We start from the raw sequence: 5,899 nt of genomic DNA, 5'->3' as shown, positions 1-5,899 counted from the left end.
TAGCTATTCTAGTTCCTTTTTGTTGGGAAAGAAATCCGGAAGAGCACATTAGAGATTGAATGTTGGCACTCTCAGATGCATTACGATGTCGCTTAAGACTTTATTCTCCTCCACCAGTGTGTGCAAAAAGGTTACATTGAACAATCTCCCAAGATGCAAGAAGACCAACACTTGTTGCTCTAGGTTTCGTCATGCACTAACTTGCCTGTACCACACAGAGTTCTTATAAAAATTCAATAGCTCATTTTGTAAATTAGGGGGTGTCTCTTGGCAAAGGTACCGTATTCAATATAGTCATGACTTGATACATGTAGGTACCTTTTTATATAGTCACATCCTTACATGATTAAATCTGAGCCGTCGGATTGTTTAGGCACATGATCCAATGGTCCAAATTGGTCAAGCATATTGATTAAGGTCTTTTTTTTTTTTTTTTTTTTTTTTTACTCTCCTATTACAAACAAACGGGGCTAATCAACCCAAAAACACTACTCAAGCTTGCAAAGTTTTATCCGCCAATAAGATCTCCTCCATAAAAAGATTGAAAGAAAATGAAGGCCTCTTTTGCCATCTTCCCATATATCCCTTAGATGCATTCAACATAGTTGAACTCCTAGGGTGGATCCAGAAAGACTCACAAAGGTTCCTCTGAAGCTATCAGTCTCTTCATAAGCCATTCAGCAGCATTATTGGACTCCCGATGTACATGTTAGAATCTTATTACTCCAATAGTTCCCTCTCTGTCCTTTATTGCATGCACAATTCTCTCTATTCTCCTTCAGATTCAACATAAAGGCATGAAACCCCTCTTGCTTGCAAATTGGAGTCCCTCAGAGATCGCCTGTAGCTCAGCTTCCAAGATATTAGTCTCCGTTGCTCTCTTCATGAAGCCTCCCAAGAACTTGCCGTCTATGTTTCGAATTAAACTTCCTATCTGACTGAACCTGCCTTTGCATAATGTTGCATCCACATTGACTTTAAACCAACCTTCCTCAGGATGACACCTCCCACCAGCACTCCTGGGACACATGGATTTTATTGCTTTATCCTTGTACATCACCCAAGCAGAACTTACTTTATTGTAGAGGTCTAAAGAGAGTTCTAATGGGATCCCTTTTGAACTTACTTGGCTGGTTAAGGTCCTTATAATCATTAGATTACTTAAGCAAATCCAACCGTCGGATCTTCTTGAAGTCTGATGGATCTACCTCCATTACCTTTGATTGACCATGGATTAAACTAAATGGTCTAGATCAGATCTTTCTCAAAGTACTTAAATAGCCCATAGCCCACACCGTGCATGTGGGTGCCCGTGTGCTCTCGAACGATAACCGTACCCGCTTGTATATTGTCACAAGTATTAGTGTATCCTATTATCATAAAATGCGGTTAATAGGAATCACCTATTAATTCGGATTCTAATTCCTCAGTTTTTCAATGTTGGACTAAATGATATACTTTCCTAATAAAGAATGATTTAAAGAAAAAAACACTTTAATTAATTTCAATGAGCTCCAAAAAGTAAATTCATTATGTTTATAATATTACAACAATCCCCCACCATTTTGAATATAATGGAACTCTTACAAAACAACCCTAGAGATCAAATGCATAAGTGTAGGTATCTTTTGACTTGAACATCCACTTAATAGAACTCATCAATGCGAATCAAAAGTACATAGTAGATAAATCCTTGAACTGGTAATCCATGAATGACAAGGCGGGCGCATCTCAAAAACTTGACATCATCTCAACAAGTACACTTATAAGCCGACACGTATAAAGGCCATGTGTCTATATCCTAGTAGCATGAGCGGCTTAGAGCTTAAGCCAAAATCCCAATAGAAGTGGCCCCACTTCACTCACTCGCTTGGATAATCTTATAAAAGTTGCCCTGTAACATAGCACCTCAACAAAAATTGTTATAAGTCTATTAAGAGTAAATAATTCATCCTCCATCTCTACACATTATAGTTACCAAGCACTTACCCTTGAGATGATTACAGTGTCTAGTGCTTGCAAATCGCTCCATATAAAGTACGTTACTTGTTGAACCCAATCTTGAAATTTCAAATATTGAAATGAGATGAGTTTTGTCTATTGGTGATCTTGGACATGTGCTTAATACCCATCCCTCTTGTAGTATTGTTTACCAAATTCCTTGTAAGACTTTTCATTAATGGATTTGCAAAATTTTGGTTGGATCTTACGAAATCGATGGTAATCACTTCATTAGTAATAATTGTCTCACATAATTGTGTCTCAATCGAATATTTGAAACCCAGCCCTAACCTTGACCCGGAAACCCTGTTGTTTGTAGGTCCAAAGACCCGAAGTAAAGGAAGAAGTCAACTATTGGCCATCTCAGTGGAAGACATGGTGTTTGACCCAGAACTCATGAAAGTTGATGATTGTGTTCCATACTTGGAAGCTTTGACAGATTTGGAAATGAAACTGCACCTTGATGAAGATGAGACTAGTTGATGGACTTAAAGCTTAGTTGGACATGATTTGAAGGCATTCCTCTATACTAGGTAAGCCATATGTTGAGTTGGGAGAAGCCCATTGGATTTGGATTAAGTTTAGGCTCTCATTTCCTAGTTTAGGCCTTGCTGACATGCTTGGTCGACCAACACGGACAAAATCTGTCAAGATCCTCTATTTAGGTCTTTTGGTGCTCTATATAATACAAGTACGTGTTTCTTAGCCTCCTTTGTTACTAAAACCCTTAGTTAACGTGGAGAACCCCTCTCAAAGCCTCTCTTGTGATGAAGGAGATCTATTTGCAAGTTTTCAAAGTTTTCATCGATTGTTCCTCAATCAAGGTTAGTAATCTCTCATACTTGTTGCTGATTTACTCTTGCATGATCTAACCTCTGTACTATGATTATGAAGAAGGTATTGCATACTTGCAACACCTCTTTTTACAGTATTCAAGGTTGGGAATGAATCTCCATCCATTCCAATAATCTTCATACTTGATCATAGCAATAATTCTTATGATTTCTTCATGAAGTCATGATCATTCTTGCGATTTGATTTCTTTAGCATGTTAGATCTGTTTTCATGATAGATTCATGTATGATCTACTGTTTATGTTATACTAGAATGATATCTTATCATCTCTAGTTCCTCTCTTGAGTTCATAGCTTGTTTTCATTGAAAACTATGATTTTTACCGAATTAGAAAGTCATGTTTCCAAATTAGTAAGTATTGCTTTTGACCATTGTTGGTGTCTAATCTATGCTAGGTAGTCTTAGATTACTGTTCTTAATGATCCCTTGAAATTTCAGAGTGTTTTGAATCCTGGAAGATGAGTTTTGGATCAAAATTCTGATTTCTGCTACGTACTCATGTGGTCGATTGCTTGGTCAATTGGACCAAGCTACTACCCAATCGACCAAGGCTGACAGTAGTTGTGTTCTTCGTCAGATTTGATTTGTTTGACCTCTAATCTTCTAGGCCTCTTTCCTAATGTTGTATCTATGTTTGTTTAGGGTTTATTTGCTAACTTTGGAACCATTCTCTTTCATCTTCGGATATCCATCGAAGTCAATTAAGGCAAGGACAGTTGTTTCTGATAAGCATGCATTTACCATTATTTATTTGATTTAATTCCCATACTTATTTAATTAAAGAGAGCTAATGGAATATTTTTGTGTATTTTTCAAGAATAAGGTGATTTTGGTTATTAGAGATAATATAGAGTAAAGTTGGCAAATATATTAGATATTGGTGGATTTTAAATCATGGCATTCAATCTTGCTGCCGAAGAAATCATGAAAAGTGAGATCTTAGCCAAATTGGAAACAGGTGGAGGTCTAAGGAACAAAATTGGTAATAAATCTGAAAATCGGGTAAACAGACCTACCTTCAGTAATTTTGGCATATATCTCTCGTATGAGCTTGGATTTTGGTGCTTCAAGATTCTATGGAACTATATTGAAAATATCTACAACTTTACAGTATTGAGTTTTTCCAAAATCCAAACGAATAAAGGTCAAATCGATGGGTAAAGAGAGGGGATTCATTGTGTGCGGGATGCATAAAAGAGAAGACAGCCACAGAGAAGAGGAGGAAGACGGCGAATGCGGCTCTCATCTCTCTCATTGCTGAAGAAGAAGACTACATCTCTCTCTCTCTCTCTCTCCCTCTATGTTTCAACTTTATTTTTCTTATGAACTTTCTAATAATGAGTAACTAGTTCCTTTTCTTTGGGATTTAGATGAACCATGCGTATTTCATTAATTTGATTGTTCTATATCTTTTAGTTGATTCTGTTTGAATTTGGCCAAAGATGTTCTATAGCTCGGCAAACTAAGCGTGCCAAGCTTCCGCGAAGGATGATAGTCTTGCGAAGATAGGGCATATCTGGGAAGACCATCCATAATTTACTTTGAAGTGTAGAGTTATATCGATTAGGGGAAAGCATTGGGGATTCGAAATCTCAAAGATCTTCACATATTCATAGTTAACGTTTTTGCATTAATTAGTAGATTTAATTTAAATTTAGTTTTGTTGAATTCAATCTTAGTGACTTAGCCTTTTAGTTCTCCATAGTTTGACCCCGTACTTTCTGCTTGCTAGATTAGTATAAGATTTTATTTTTGATTGGTTAGTGACACGATCAAATTTTGGCGCCATTGCCGGGGAACTAAAGCACTGTTGCTAAGATTGATTTTTTTCAATTAGACATAATTTTTAGAGTAATTTTAGAGTTTTTAATTTCTAATTTTTTTCTTTGATTATTTAACTAATCTCTTTTTCTTTTGTTTTGTAGGTAACTACAAGAGTAGCGATTCGATAATTAGTTTAGGTTGTTATCTTTTATTTCTTAGATATAATTGTATTTAGGACATTTCAATTCTAGTTTTTACAGTAGATTGGGTTGTTTAGGTTAATTTTTTTTAAATCCCCATCCCTCAGATCCCAATGTGTAACTTTTGTTCGAAAGATCACATGGATTGCGCTTCAGGTACGTCCTAAACTCTCTCTTTTCCTGTAGTTATTTTCTTCTAATTTTATTTATTTAGCTTGTTTTTTGTGTGTATGCATGGTCGTCGATCCCTAAACCCTGAGTTAGAGTTAGAAGAGACCTTGGCCAACCTTAGAAAGCAAAGAACCATGGCAAACTATGAGCCTCCAATGAGGCCTTTGAGTGAGCATTTCATTCCTACGACATATACTCCGATTTCTTGTATTAAGTTGCCTAACATAGAAGTGGCTCAATATGAGATCAAATCTAGTGTGATTCAAATGCTACCATATTTTTATGGACTTGCCAATGAAGAGCCTTATAAGCACTTAGATGAGTTGTTAGAGGTGTCCTCCACGGTTCAAATTCAAAACCTCTAAGTTGATGCTTTAAGGTTACTACTTTTCCCATTCTCCCTTAAAGATAAAGCTAAGCATTGGCTTCATTTTTTGGACAATGTTAAAATTTCTACTTGGGTAGAAATGCAACAGGAGTTCCTTAAAAAGTTCTTCCCCATTGGCCGTACTAATAGCACTAGGAGAGCGATAACAAGTTTCTCCCAACAAGAAGGAGAACAATTTCATGAGGCCTGGGAAAGACTAAAAGAATTACTTAGAAAGTGCCCCCACCATGCTATTCCTAAATGGCAATTGGTTCAATGTTTTTATGATGGCCTTAGAGAGCGACATAGGCAAATGGTTGATTCTTCTTGTGGTGGGACTTTCATGCACAAGAATGAGAATGAGGCATGGGAACTTTTTGAGACACTTAGTGAAAACTCCCAACACCATGCTTCAGCAGCTAGGACTGAGATTCCATCCATTGGGCAACCAAAGAGGAGTGGTCTCTATGAGATCAATCCTACCATTGAGATGAGCACTAAGGTTGACTTGCTATCAAAGAAATTGGACCATCTCTTGTCA

General features: G+C 36.8%; 1 non-coding gene across 1 annotated transcript; it reads right to left on the bottom strand.

Annotated features, from left to right (window-relative positions):
* Positions 1 to 5,506: 5,506 nt before the first annotated feature.
* LOC149015772 (small nucleolar RNA R71) lies at positions 5,507 to 5,613 on the bottom strand. The gene has a single exon (XR_016173783.1). It is a non-coding gene; the product is annotated as a small nucleolar RNA R71 (small nucleolar RNA).
* Between the last annotated feature and the right edge of the window lie 286 nt (positions 5,614 to 5,899).

Source organism: Hakea prostrata, chromosome 5 (genome assembly GCF_041222555.1).
Source record: "Hakea prostrata isolate BN-2017 chromosome 5, UWA_Hpros_2, whole genome shotgun sequence".
Classification (NCBI taxonomy): domain Eukaryota; kingdom Viridiplantae; phylum Streptophyta; class Magnoliopsida; order Proteales; family Proteaceae; genus Hakea; species Hakea prostrata.
This window is presented reverse-complemented; position numbering and strand designations above follow the sequence as displayed.